Source organism: Globicephala melas, chromosome 5 (assembly GCF_963455315.2).
Source record: "Globicephala melas chromosome 5, mGloMel1.2, whole genome shotgun sequence".
Taxonomy (NCBI): domain Eukaryota; kingdom Metazoa; phylum Chordata; class Mammalia; order Artiodactyla; family Delphinidae; genus Globicephala; species Globicephala melas.
In genome coordinates, this window is record NC_083318.1 from 34,163,747 (window position 1) to 34,179,687 (window position 15,941).

The 15,941-nt window shown below is 37.5% G+C and overlaps 1 protein-coding gene across 2 annotated transcripts in view; it reads right to left on the minus strand.

The window, feature by feature from the left end:
• TET2 (tet methylcytosine dioxygenase 2) overlaps positions 1-15,941 on the minus strand; it is a 133,769-nt gene that overhangs the window by 87,018 nt on the left and 30,810 nt on the right. For both annotated transcript variants that reach the window (XM_030864149.2, XM_060299127.1), the window contains exon 2: positions 1,472-1,617. The gene's annotated coding sequence lies outside the window, so the exon portion shown is untranslated. The remainder of the gene's footprint in view (positions 1-1,471; positions 1,618-15,941) is intronic.

The following is a 15,941-nucleotide window of genomic DNA, read 5'->3' on the forward strand; positions in this document are numbered from 1 at the left end:
CATGTTAAGGCCAAGTACAGAATGAGTAGCCACAGTCCCCACAGTGAGAGGTAAAGCAACCACTAAGGCAGGAGGGGAAAAGCAAAGAATGCTTTATTCATAATTACCTAAGATTTTCCAGCATGAGAGGGGAAAGAGGAAGTCTATTTTCAGTGACAATGATTACTCTAAAAACATTAACATGTAAGGGGAAAATTTTCATTCTGAGAGTTACTACTGTGCTGAGATCTCTTTCCCTTACACAGTGACTTAAAATTCCCAGGGCAGAGAGGTAATCTAGGCAGATGCACTTGCCCTGTGTCTTGAAAATGGCAACATCCAGGGATCATGGGAGTTTAACTGAGGACACACTGGAAAGGATTTCTCAGCACCAGGTCAGTCTCTAAGAAGTATCAAGTGGCAGAGTGGATACTTATATCCTCAGGCATCTGGAGTGAGGGAAGAGATTACAGCTACACAGGCTTTTTAGAAGATCTGCTATGCTGAATGTATAAACAAGATTCAGTGAAACTAAAGCTAAATTATCTGCTAAAGAGTTATAGATGGAAAAAAAAAAAAAAAACCTCATTCTTCCTTTTCTCTAGCTAACCTGCATTTTCTTTTCTACAATGCATCCACAATTTAAACTGGTTTACAGTACAGGCAAAGGCATACATAGTAGAATTCATTCTAGTGTTCATCTTAAATATTTTGGGGAAAAAAGATACATCAATTCTCTACTTCTATATGTCTATATAAATGATAGTGATGTGATTAAAAAAAAACAAAAAAAAACAAAAACAAAGAAACCCTTTAGGTTGGGACACTCATTAGCAAAACAAACTGATCTTTATTAAGATCAACTATAAGAACATAATGAAAAAAGTGTCTTTCTCTCAGTACCTCTATTTGTATTTTCAGAAAAATCACGTGAAAAAAATCACATAGGCTCTCCTGAGATCTGTCGTTCTAAACTTTAGTTCTCTGTTCGTTCTACGAAGCCAAACTGTCATGAAACCCAGCTGCCTAGGTTCAAGAGGTACTCACTTTCAGACCAGCAAATAACCACAGAATAGCACTTTTTTTGGGTCCTCAACAAGATTGAGACAAAGTGGCCATAGGTGATGTAAGAATGGAGAAGAGAAATACTGTGACAAGTGGTTAGAGATAGCACCTTCCTCCATGCTTATTATTATATTTGAATGGCTCTTATCTCTCTTTTATTAAACTAGCAAACATTAAGAATCTGATGAAAATCTACCTTTTCTTCAGAGGAAAAAAAAAATGTATGTATCAGTACTTAAAAGTCAGCACACAACTTTAGGGGATTCATAGACCTTAAAATCTAAGCCATGCATACTAAGCACAGATAATAGAGGTATCTGAGAGAGTACAGAGTAACTTAGCTTTGGAGGTTGTAAGAGAGATTGACCATTAAACTGAGAACAAACTTACGCTCGCAAACAAGCACCCACTGTCCCCAGTGTCTTACCAGCAGCTCTATCCCTCACTGCGCCTCCTGGGTCATGGCCTGTTGGCTGCTGCGGAGCCCATCTCCTGCTTCCACCCGTGGTAACTCAACAGGAGCGAGGGCAAGTAGACAATCTTGAGAGGGTCTGCTGCTGAATGGTGGCCAGCCTGGAAAAGACACCGTTTGAATATTTTTAAGTTAGCAAAAAGGAACACAGCATGTACATCTGGTATGAAAGCTATTGCGTAGCATTTAAAGGTTTCAGGTGCCTATAATTGGATATTTCCACTATGCCATTGGCTGTGAAAAATACGGGGCTGGAGGATCTTTCTCAAATCAATGAAAGTCCCAACTGCACCACAGTATTTGTCTAATAGTTGTAGAGCAGTTTGCAATATCCAAAGCATCTCTGCTCACATCAGTTTGTGATCACATCTTGATTGTGATAATCAATTAGGTTTGAGACCCACTGGCTTGTATTACTTCATCTGTTGAATATAATAGTTCTCAGCCTTGGTTATAGTTATCACCTTGGGTGTAAAGTTGAGGCCTCACGCTCAGAGATTCTGATTTGTTGGCCTAATATGAAGCCTTGCTCCCCAGGTGTTTCTAAGGTGCAGCCAGGATAGAGAATCATTAGCATAACTCCTTCTACTTGTTGAGATGTAGCACTAACTTAACTCATAAATAGCAAATGTCTATTCCGGATATACCACATCAAGACAATGTGTTAAGTGCTGTCGGAAAGGTAAAGCATTATAACATGTGGCCCTGTGCTCAGGGGCTCTAATTTACCTGGACACATACTTTCAAAAGATCACATAATAAGATAAATACTTTAAAAATACAACCAAAGTAAGCCTTCACTGGTCAAAGATGTAGTGAAAATCTTGAAATAAGAGGAAAAGTTTAATGCATGAGGAAAGGCTTCTTCTGAGTTTTAAGGGCAGGATGAAATTCAGAGAAAGAGAGAGGCATAGAGAGAGACAGCACTGTTTTCAAGAAAAGACACAGCTGCAAGAATATGCAAAGTAAACTGAAGGATACCTAAAAAGCCCATTCTGATGGGAGGGTTACTATAAAGAGCATTAAGAGAATTTGGAGAGGCGGTTTTGACCTGGAATGTAAAGAGTACTGATAAAATGACAAAAGAGTTGAGCCATTTTCCAAAATATCTGGAAATAGTATCTGAAATAGTATTGGAAGCTGCTGAAGGCTCATGTCCCAAGAGGTCTTAGTAAATTTACTGGGTTCTTAGTAAATGCCAGACACCATGCTAAAGCACTACATATGTTAGCTCATTTAACACAAACATCTGGAGAGGTAATTATTATTATCCCTATTTTACAGAGTCAGAAGGGGAGGGGTCACTTAATTTTCTCAGTTACATAGCTAGAAATAGTATGCTGAGACTGGGGCATGCCATTGTTTTTTAGCAACATGGCATCATAAAAGTAATGTATTAAGATTTAGGGTTTTTAAAAATTGAGATATAACTCACATACCATAGAATTCATCATTCTGAAGCATATAATTCTGTGGGTTCAGTATATTCAAAAAGTTGTGCCATTACTGCCACTATCAAATTCCAGAACAATTTCATCACTCCTGAAATAATTCCAGTACCCATTAGGAGTCAGTCCTCATTCATCGCTCCTCTACCTAATTGACCTTCTCTCTCTAGGGATTTGCCTATTCTGGATATTTCAGATATATTAAATCATGAAAAATTTGGCTTTTTGTTTCTGATTTCTTTCACTGAGCGTAATGTTTCCAAAGTTCATCTATGTCTTAGTGTGTATCAGTACTTCCTTTTTATGTCTAATATCCCACTGTATAGATGTACCACACTCTATCTATTCATGATAAATATTTGGGTTATTTCTACATTTTGGGTATTATAAATAGTGCTACTATGAACATTCATTTACAAGTCTTTTTCTATTGTGGTAAAATATGTGTAACATAAAATTTACTAATTTAACCATATTTTAAATGTATAACTGTGGCATTAAGCACATTCACACTGTTGTGCAACCATCACAACCATCTCTAGAACTTTTTCATTTTCTGAAACAAAACTCCATACCCATTAAACAACTCCCCATTCTCCCCTCTTCCAAGCCCCTGGCAAACACAATTCTACTTTTGGTCTCTATGAATTTGACATTCGAGGTAGCTCATACAGAATCATATTTGTTCTTTTGTGACTGGTTTATTTCACCTAGCATAATGTCTTCAAGATTCACCCATGTTGTAACATGTGTCAGAATTTCCTTCCTTTTTAAGGAAGAAAAGTATTCCATTATATGTATATACCACATTTTGGTTTTCCATTTATCTGTTGATAGACATGGGTTGCTTCCACCTTAAGGCTACTGTAAATAATGCTGCTTTGAACATGTGTGTTCATTGTTTATAAGTTTTTATATGGACATATGTTTTCAATTCTCTTGGGAGGAAAATTCCTAGGTGTAGAATTGCAAGGTCATATGATAATTCTATGTTTAACCTTTTGAAGACTGCCAAACTGTTTTTACAAAGTCTCTGTGCCATTTTACATTCCTATCAGCAACTGTGTGAGAGTTCCAATTTTTCCAGACCCTCATGAACACTTGTTATTGTCTCTTTTTTTAAAGCCATCCTAGTGGGTGTGATGTAGTAGAAGATTTAGGGGTTCTAAATCATTAAATATAAGATATTGGCTTGGGACGTCCCTGGTGCCAGTGGTAAAGAATCCACCTTACAGGAGATTGGTTCAAGATGGTGGAGTAGAAGGATGTGCGCTCACTTCCTCTTGAGAGAACACTGGAATCACAACTAACTGCTGAACAATCATAGACAGAAAGACACTGGAACTCACTAAAAAAGATACCCTACATCCAAAGACAAAGGAAAAGCCGTAAAGAGATGGTAGGGGGGCGCAATCACAATAAAATCAAATCCCATAACCACTGGGTGGGTGAATCACAAACTGGAGAACAATTATACCACAGAAGTCCACCCACTGGAATGAAAGTTCTGAGCCCCACGTCAGGCTTCCCAACCTGGGGGTCCAGCAACAGGGAGGAATTCCCAGAGAATCAGACTTTGAAACCTAGCGGGATTTGATTGCAGGACTTCGGCAGGACTGGGGGAAACAGAGACTCCACTCTTGGAAGGCACACACAATGTAATGTGTGCAACAGTACACAGGGGGAAGGAGCAGTGACCCCATGAGACTGAAAAAGGCCTACCTGCCAGTGTTAGAGGGTCTCCTGCACAGGTGGGGGCCGACTGTGGCTCATCGTGGGGACAAGGACACTGGCAGCAGAAGTTCTGGGAAGTACTCCTTGGCATGAGCCCTCCCAGAGTCACCATTAGCCCCACCAAAGAGCCCAGGTAGGCTCCAGTGTTGGGTTGCCTCAGGCCAAACAACCAACAGGGAGGAAACCCAGCCCCACCCATCAGCAGACAAGCAGATTAAAGTTTTACGGAGCTCTGCCCAATAGAGCAACACCCAGCTCTACCCACCACCACTCCTCCCATCAAGAAGCTTGCGCAAGTGTCTTAAAGATAGCCTCATCCACCAGAGAGAGACAGCAGAAGCAAGAAGAACGACAATCCTGCAGCCTGTGGGATGAAAACCACATTCACAGAAGGATAGACAAAATGAAAAGACAGAGGACTATGTACCAGATGAAGGAACAAGATAAAACCCCAGAGAATCAATTACATCAAGTGGAGACAGGCAACCTTTCAGACAAAGAATTCAGAATAATGAGAGAGAAGATGATCCAGGACCTTGGAAGAAGAATGGAGGCAAAGATTGAGAAGATGCAAGAAATGTTTAAGAAAGACCTAGAAGAATTAAAGAACAAACACCTAGAAGAATTAAAGAACAAACAAACAAACAGAGATGAACAATTCAATAACTGAAATGAAAAATACACTAGAAGGAATCAATAGCAGAATAACTGAGGCAGAAGAACAGATAAATGACCTGGAAGACAGAATGGTGGAATTCACTGCTGCAGAACAGAATGAAGAAAAAAGAATGAAAAGAAATGAAGACAGCCTAAGAGACCTCTGGGACAACATTAAACGCACTAACATTTGCATTATAGGGGTCCCAGAAGGAGAGAGGGAGACAAAGGACCCGAGAAAATATTTGAAGAGATTATAGTAGAAAACTTCCTCCACATGGGAAAGGAAATAGCCACCCAAGTCCAGGAAGCACAGAGAGTCCCAGGAAGGATAAACCAAAGGACAAACATGCCAAGGCACATAGTAATCAAACTGACAAAAATTAAAGACAAAGAAAAATTATTAAAAGCAACAAGGGAAAAATGACAAATAACATACAAGGGAACTCCCATAAGGTTAACAGCTGATTTCTCAGCAGAAACTCTACAAGCCACAAGGGAGTGGCATGACATATTTAAAGGGAAGATCCTACAACCAACATTACTCTACTCAGCAAGGATCTCATTCAGACTCAACAAAAAAATCAAAAGCTTTACAGACAAACAAAAGCTAAGAGAATTCAGCACCACCAAACCAGCTTTACAACAAATGCTAAAGGAACTTCTCTAAGTGAGAAACACAAGAGAAGAAAAGGACCTACAAAAACAAACCCAAAACAATTAAGAAAATGGCAATAGGAATATACATATAAATGATAACCTTAAATGTGAATGGATTAAACACTCCAACCAAAAGACACAGACTGGCTGAACTGACACAAAAAGAAGACTCATATATACGCTGTCTACGAGAGACCCACTTCAGACCCAGGGACACAAACAGAGTGAAAGTGAGGGGATGGAAAAAGATATTCCATGCAAATGGAAATCAAAAGAAAGCTGGAGTAGCAATACTCATATCAGATAAAATAGACTTTAAAATAAAGAATGTTACACGAGACAAGAAAGGACACTACATAATGATCAAGGGATTAATCCAAAAAGAAGATATAACAATTATAAATATATATGCACCCAACATAAGAGCACCTCAATACATAAGGCAACTGCTAACAGCTATAAAAGAGGAAATCGACAGTAACACAATAATAGTGAGGGAATTAACACTTCACTTACACCAACAGACAGATCATCCACATAGGAAATTAATAAGGAAACATGAGCTTTAAGTGACATAACAGACGAGACAGATTTAATTGATACCTATAGGACATTCCATCCAAAAACAGCAGATTACACTTTCTACTCAAGTGCACATGGAACATTCTCCAGGATAGATCACATCTTGGGTCACAAATCAAGCCTCAGTAAATTTAAGAACACTGAAATCATATCAAGCATCTTTTCCGACCATAATGCTATGAGATTAGAAATAAATTACAGGGAAAAAAACATAAAAACACAAACACATGGAGGCTAAATAATACATTACTAAATAACCAAGAGATCAATGAAGAAATCTAAGAGAAAATAAAAAAAATACCTAGAGACAAATGACAATGAAAACACGAAGATACAAAACCTATAGGATGCAGCAAAAGCAGTTCTAAGAGCGAAGTTTATAGCAGTACAATCCTACCTCAAGAAAGACGAAAAATCTCAAATAAACAATCTAACCTTAAACCTAAAGGAACTAGAGAAAGAAGAACAAAACCCGAAGTTAGTAGAGGGAAAGAAATCATAAAGATCAGAGCCGAAATAAATGAAATAGAAACAAAGAAAACAATAGCAAAGAACAATAAAATTGAAAGCTGGTTCATCGAGAAGACAAACAAAATTGATAAACCTTTAGCCAGACTCATCAAGAAAAAGAGAAAGAGGACTCAAATCAATAAATTTAGAAATGAAAAAGGAGAAGTTACAACAGACACCACAGAAATACAAAGCATCATAAGAGACTACTACAAGCAACTCTATGCCAATAAAATGGACAACCTGGAAGAAATGGACAAATTCTTAGAAAGGTATAACCTTGCAAGACTGAATCAGGAAGAAATAAATTGAAACTGTGATTAAAAATCTTCCAACAAACAAAAGTCCATGGACCAGATGGCTTCACAGTTGAATTCTATCAAACATTTAGAGAAGAGCTAACACCCATGCTTCTCAAACTCTTCCAAAAAATTGCAGAGGAAGGGACACTCCCAAACTCATTCCACGAGGCCACCATCACCCTGATAACAAAACCAGACAAATATACTACAAAAAAAGAAAATTACAGACCAATATCACTGATGAACATAGATGCAAAAGTCCTCAACAAAATACTAGCAAACAGAATCCAACAACACATTAAAGGATCATACACCATGATCAAGTGGGATTTATCCCAGGGATGCAAGGATTCTTCAGTATATGCAAATCAATCAATGTGATACACCATATTAACAAACTGAAGAAAAAAAACAACGTGATCATCTCAATAGATTCAGCAAAGGCTTTAGACAAAATTCAACACCCATTTATGATAAAAACTCTGCAGAAAGTGGGCATAGAGGGAAACTACCTCAACATAATAAAGGCCTTATATGACAAACCTACAGCAAACATCATTCTCAATGGTGAAAAACTGAAACCATTTCCTCTAAAATCAAGAACAAGACAAGGATGTCCACTCTCACCACTATTATTCAACATAATTTTGGAAGTCCTAGGCATGGCAATCAGAGAAGAAAAAGAAATAATAGGAATACAAATTGGAAAAGAAGAAGTAAAACTGTCACTGTTTGCAGATGACATGACACTATACGTAGAAAATCCTAAAGATGCTACCAGAAAACTACTAGAGCTCATCAATGAATTTGGTAAAGTTGCAGGATACAAAATTAATGCACAGAAATCTTTTGCATTCCTATACACTAACAATGAAAGATAAGAAAGAGAAATTAAGGAAACAATCCCGTTCACCACTGCAACAAAAAGAATAAAATACCTAGGAGTAAACCTACCTAAGGAGGTAAACCACTTGTACTCAGAAAACTGTAAGACACTGATGAAAGAAATCAAAGATGACATAAACAAATGGAGAGATATACCATGTTCTTGGAGTGGAAGAATCAATATTGTGAAAATGACTATATTACCCAAGGCAATCTACAGATTCAATGCAATCCCTATCAAACTACCAATGGCATTTTTTTACAGAACTAGAATTAAAAATCTTAAAATTTGTATGGAGACACAAAAGACCCCAAATAGCCAAAGCAATCTTGAGGGAAAAAAAACAGCTGGAGGAACCAGACTCCGTGACTTCAGACTATATTACAAAGCTACAGTAATCAAGACAGTATAGTACTGGTACAAAAACAGAAATATAGATCAATGGAACTGGATAGAAAGCCCAGAGATAAACCCACACACCTATGGTCAACTAATCTATGACAAAGGAGGCAAGGATATACAATGGAGAAAAGACAGTCTTTTCAATAAGTGGTGCTGGGACAACTGGACAGCTACATGTAAAAGAATGAAATTAGAACAGTCCCTAACACCATACACAAAAATAAACTCAAAATGGATGAAAGACCTAAATGTAAGGCCAAACATTATAAAACCCTTAGAGGAAAACATAGGAAAAACACTCTTTGACATAAATCACAGCAAGATATTTTTTGACCCACCTCCTAGAGTAATGGAAATAAAAATAAAAATAAACAAATTGGACCTAATGAAACTTAAAAGCTTTTGCATAGTAAAGGAAACTATAAACAAGATGAAAAGACAGCCCTCAGAATGGGAGAAAATATTTGCAAGCGAATCAACCGACAAAGGATTAATCTCCAAAATATATAAACACCTCATGCAGCTCAATATTAAAACAAACAGACAACCCAATCAAAAAATGGGCAGAAGACCTAAATAGACATTTCTCCAAAGAAGACATACAGATGGCCAACAGGCACATGAAAAGCTGCTCAACATCACTAATTATTAGAGAAATGTAAATCAAAACTACAATGAGCTATCACCTCACACCAGTTAGAATGGGCATCATCAGCAAAATCTACAAACAACAAACGCTGGAGAGGGTGTGGAGAAAAGGGAACCCTCTTGCACTGCTGGCGGGAATGTAAATTGATACAGCCACTATGGAGAACAGTATGGAGGTTCCTTAAAAAACTAAAAATAGAATTACCATATGACCCAGCAATCCCACTACTGGGCATATACCCAGAGAAAACCAGAGTTTAAAAAGACACATGCAGCCCAGTGTTCACTGCAGCAGTATTTACAATAGCCAGGTCATGGAAGCAACCTAAATGCCTATCAACAGACGAATGGATAAAGAAGATGTGGTACATGTATACAACGGAATATTACTCAGCAATAAAAAGGAACGAAATTGGGTCATTTGTAGAAACGTGGATGGACCTAGAGACTGTCATACAGAGTGAAGTAAGAAAGAGAAAAACAAATATTGTATATTAATGCATATGTGTGGAATCTAGAAAAATGGTACAGGTGAACCGGTTTGCATGGCATAAATAGAGACACAGGTGTAGAGAACAAACATGTGGACACCAAGGGGGGAAAGCGGGTGGTGGGGGCTGCGTGTGTCGTGGTGGGATGAATTGGGAGATTGGGATTGACATACATAGACTAATATGTATAAAATCGATAACTAATAAGAACCTCCTGTATAAAAAAAATTAAAAGAGAAGATCTAAAAACTTTAAAAAAAAAAAAAAGGAAAAGAATCTGCCTTACAATGCAACGGACGTGGGTTCGATCTCTGGTCAGGGATCTAAGATCCCATGTGCTGGGGGGTAACTAAGCCCACACCCCACAACCACTGAGCTTGAGCGCCTCAACTAGAGCCCACATGTCGTGAAGTACAGAGCCCATGCGCCACAACTAGAGAAAACCCACACACAGAACTAGAGAGAAGTCCACGCGCTGCAACAAATGATCTTGCATGCCTCAGTGAAGTTCCCGTGTGCAGCAACCAAGCCCTGATGCAGCCCCCAAAAAATTAAATAATAAATCTTAAAAAAAAAGAAGATATTGGCTTGCCGCAGTTCAGATGTTAAGTGATAAGTCTGAACAAGATGCTGGCAGAGGAAATGAAATAAAATGATCAAGCAAAGAAATATTACTGATTGAGAAATGGGTGGATATTAGTAACACTCTAGATGTAGGGTGAAAAAGAAAGACTAAATTATAGTAATAAAGCTTTGAGCTTGGTTGCCTGGAAGAATGATGGTATTAATCAGAGAAAATTCTATAAAGGAATTTGAAATGACAAAATAAATTTTTGACATCATGTATTTGAGGAATCCATGTATTCCAAATAAATAATTATCAGACAAAGATCAGGAGGTTAGGGTTGGAGACCAAAAAAACCCTCACAAGATATTTCATTAACATCTTTATTGGAGTATAATTGCTTTTACCTTGTGATTTTAAAAAAGGTCAAAGAAGCATTGGTAAGACTAGAAGAGGGTCATTGTATATCCTTAGATTCCTAAGGCTGGGTTTAGCAACTTATGTACCAAACACTGAGGAAGGAAGGAAGCACTTTACTTCCTGTTTTCTGTTTAAAATAGTAATATAAAACCTAAGTGGTTAATGTATTCTTCACACTCAGAGTTTTAGCAGAACTTGGTTGGTATGGGATTTTTATCTATACTGTGGGGCACTCAGGACAGCAGTGCCCTTGGCTCAGACTGGTGTGAGCAGGCTTAGTGCAACTGTCCTCTAAAGAAAGACACAAGATGGGGAGTCCTAGGGAAATGCGTGTCACTGCAAGCAGTTATATGATTGGCTGGGAACCAAGCTGGCAAATTATCAAGGAGAACATGAAGTTCCAGTTTTCTATGCCCCAAAGAGCCCCCTTATAGAAAGAGGCCATCCCAACAAATAGAATGTACACCTGTAAGAGACCACAAGACTCTTGTTAGAACACAGTTCTTCAACGGTCAGTGATCTTGGCTTTGTTCAGTTTTGGAAAGTCTCCAACATGATAACATTCAGGAATCACTACAGTGATGACTCATATGCTTGGGTACCTCTTTTGAAAGAGAACGTTAATAATACTATTTAGGATGCTATGGTAAGTAGTCTCAAAGAAAATGTAAAACATTATCAGTCTGCTGATACACTGAGCTTTCCCTCTGACCTGATATACTGAGATTATAAAGGAAAAAACAAATCATTTAGAAGGCAAAACAGAATAAACATAAAGGGTAACTGCTGCCAAAGACAGAAGTTAAGGTAAGAGCCAGAAAAACAAACAAACAAAAAAAAGCAAAAACAAAAAAAGAGAGGAATTTAAGAATGAAAGCCTATGAACACATTGAAAAGTTTTCACTCCCACACACATATCTACATTTTTAATTGAACGAAATAAACCTCACGGTTAATATCACCATCTTTCTGAGGATAATGTGGTTCGAAGACAGATTTTTCTTTTGTTTCCCTAAATTGAAGCTTATTCTGGTATTTTATCTTCATCAGCTATTCACTGTTTTAAAAGGATAATATCTTTCTGAAATATTTTCCAGAATGTAGATGAAAAAATAACAGTGATAATAAAAATCGCTAAGATTTATTGAATGCCTTCTTAGTCATTTAATCTTCAAAATACTTTCAGTCATGTTCCTTAGCACACACTTTGTAGGTGGCAGGCCTTCAGAGCCTGTGCTCTTAACTGCCATGCTTCATGGCCTCCAACAGCTTATAGGAGATTCAATGAAGAATACATTTCATTTTGGTGATAGGTAAATTATTCTGTATTTCAAATCCTAGTAGCAGACACTTTCCTTCAAAAATGGAACAAAACTTTTCTTTACAAACCAGTCACTCTACCTATAAACACGTATACATCAGTGCATGCCATGTATCATGTATAGAAATCTTTTGGGGGGTCTTAAATACATTCTCCTTTCAATAAATGGATATTTCCCTGATCAAGACATTAAATAAATACTTCCATCGTGAACAGGGCACTATGTTTATCCTGCTGGATCTAGGCTGTCCTTCCCCCTTGGTGCTAATCATCCACCATCATTGCACGTCTCTAAAAAGCTTCCCAGCAATAGGTGTTTCCTTGCTGTTGTCACGCCCCCTCCGCTGCTCTCCTGCTTGATGTGATCCTCCTCCAGGTCTAAATGGGGTCAGACTGGAAGTTCACTGAACAGCAGGTTATTGGCCTCAGCAGGATATACCCACAACTCAGTTCTCCTCCCTCTTTCCTCTCCCCACCCCACCATGCCCCAACAAGCGTGCACTCATGCTTACTCTCCCTCTCTGCAAGTAAATGATCCCAACTGTAAGGTGCCCAAAGGGAAATGCTATTTCAGAATGTCAGCTACTTGGCAGCAATGGCTGTTCTATTAATGCTTAAAAAAAAAAATACCCAAAAACAAAAAACAGGGACTTCCTTGGTGGCACAGTGGTTAAGAATCCACCTGCCAATGCAGGGGACACTGGTTCGAGCCCTGGTCTGGGGAGATCCCACATGCCGTGGAGCAACTAAGCCCATGGGCCACAACTACCGAGCCCGTGTGCCAAAACTACTGAAGCCCGCGTGCCTAGAACCTGTGCTCTGCAACAAGAGAAGCCACTGCAATGAGAAGCCCGCGCACTGCAATGAAGTGTAGCCCCCGCTCGCCACAACTAGAGAAAGCCCGCGCACAGCAAAGAAGACCCAATACAGCCAAAAATAAAATAAATAAAATAATTAAAAAGAAAAAAGCAAAACGAAAAAAGAAAACCAAAAACACTACAGGAGTTAAAGTTCTAAGAAGAAAACTAAAGCAAATCCTCACGCATATTTACTCCCTGCTCTTCCCAACATAGAGAAAGTGGTGACTCCAAGGAAAAATTCAGTGAGCGTTTACAGAACAAATTCCACTAAGATAAAAATATATACACCAAACAAGATTGTTTCTAATGAAGTCTTTATAGAACTAAAATTGCCGAACAAAGCTGAAATATTAGACAGTTATAAACTGTTTGACATAGTATTTCTATTGCACAAAGAAATTAAGAACCAAACAGAAATGTAGAGGTACAGGTATAAATTCACTTGGCATTGTGTATAGATTATCAACTTATATACCTTCCAGAAACAAACAAGCAACCAAAGTTATGAGGGAATAGATATTTTGAAAAAATGAGATGGAATTTCCACATTAAAAGAAAATATTGAGTAAAAATCAAGCAGAACAAGCATATATAATTTCTTGCATCTGAAATGCAAACATTTCTATGACACTCTTGACACTTGCTAATACTTGGTCAGAAACTGGGCTATAATTAACCAATGGAGGTGTGCCCAATGTCTTAACTCTGAAAAGCCAATAGAGGATATAGTTTATCTTTTATCCACTAAAATAGGAAACATAATTCTTTATAACAGAACTGCCATTCCCAATGTTTAAGCATTTTAGGGATCCCTTCTAGAAATTCTGTGTAGTGGAGGAAAGAAAAGGGGCAGAGAAGAAGAAAGAGGTGAAGAAAAATGTGTACACTGATTCTATGGTTCATCTGTTCCTTTTTCTCCACACAAGGAACTTTAGGTTTTGGCGACGGAATTTCTATAGTTGACTGCAGGACAATATTTCTATTAGGAGCTAGGCTTTGAGCTGAATCTCAGAAGAAACTTCTCACCCATCACTCTCATAAACCCACAAGCAAACTAAGGAAGTCAGAAGGTAGAAGAGATAACCAATGTACAAATCCATCTCAGGTTCTAATTCTGCCACTAATCCTCCATAACTCATGATCTTGAGCCAACCAATCACTTAAGGAAACTGAGGTTTGAGAAGTCTATAAAATGTTGAATTGTATTATCTCTGTTTCAAACCAGCTTTAAGGTGTTATGATTCTATGACTTAGATCTATCGTCTAGTTTGATACAGATAGAACAAATACATGTATAAAAAAAGAGGTATTACACAATGAATAAGGTATAAAAACATGAGCAAATTTACATTGGTAGGATTATCCCAATTTAAATACCCTCATATAGTATTAAAACTTTATAATGGGGACTTCCCTGCTGGCGCAGTGGTTAAGACTCCAAGTTCCCAATGCAGAGAGCCCGGGTTCAATCCCTGGTCAGGGAACTAGATCCCACATGCATGCCACAACTAAGGAGCCCGAGAGCCACAACTAAGGAGCCTGCCTGCCACAATTCAGACCCAGCACAACCAAATAAATAAATTTAAAAAAATCAACTTTATAATGAATAATCCTCAAATTGTAATAGACAACTATAAACTCATAATCACAATGCTTACTGATCCCCCCCCAAAATTATTTTACAAGGTATATTCTATTCCTTTAGATTTGGTAATTTCATATTATAAACTGATGTAACAGACTTTTCAGAGTAATGAGGCTACTACCATGGTTCATTTAGACTGAATTGCTAACTATATCCATTTATAATAGCCATAGGTTGAGGATCGATAACTTGGTAGACTGTGAAAGCTTCATTAAAAAAAAAAAAAAAAAAACTGCTTCAAATCAATAACATTAACCCAGATATTTTTAAAATGAGTTCATTTTCTTTACATTTTAGGAAAATTATTAGGTGTATATTAACCCCACCTTCCCATTTCTTTAAGACAGATGGGAAGTAAAAGAACGAATTTTTAACCGTTAATTATTATATAAATTATTCATAGCCCAAAGAATATCTTCATGTACGGATGCTATTAGTCATATGAGCTAAGGCTTAATGCCATTACGTTAATAACATTAATACAAACACCAAAGGATCAGTGAGAAAATTTCTAATGCTTGATGAGACAGCAAACTGTATAAAATGAAATTTTATACTATATTATAAAACTGCCAACATTTGCTATATCACTATTTTTAAAAAGCAACACTACTTCACTTAAAATACTGTCTACATTTTTCATCCTAAAAATGTTAACAAGGAAATTTCATTAAACCTTATTTCCAATAAAAAGCCAAAGGAAAATGACTAGAAAACTCCACAAATTTCCCAAAGTTTCTAATTTTATTGTTTTCCTTAAAATAGAAAAATATATGAAAAAGATTTCAGAATACGTAGGAAAACTCCAGTTCTATTTACCTAGATTGTTAAAAGCAAGTTATGCATTTTACAAAATTGGAAGTGTCATTAACATGACATAAAATACTTCTATCTAAGGTACTCTTAAAAACAATTTAGTAAACATCGTTAAGACAAATAAATGATGATTCTCTGGCTATACACATGAATGATAATCAAAATATTTAACAGCTGGCATGTCAAAGCATGGGTAATAGTGCTGGAGGAGGGTCTAAGAGGCCACCTATTTTAGCTGCAGGACTGTGGGGAGGTTCAGGGAGTCATGGCAAGGGAGCCAGGGAGTCGCAGGGCAGCAGAATTCCCCCGCTAACTTGGAAATATTTCAGTAAACTTCAGCAGAGCCACACTCATGTATACCTCCTGTGTATAAGCTCTGGTTATTCGCATGATTCTTAAATAAGGGATTATTTTTTTTTAAGCTTTTAAGCAATTGTTAAAAGTCTGCAAATCACAACAGTGTAAATCAACTATACTT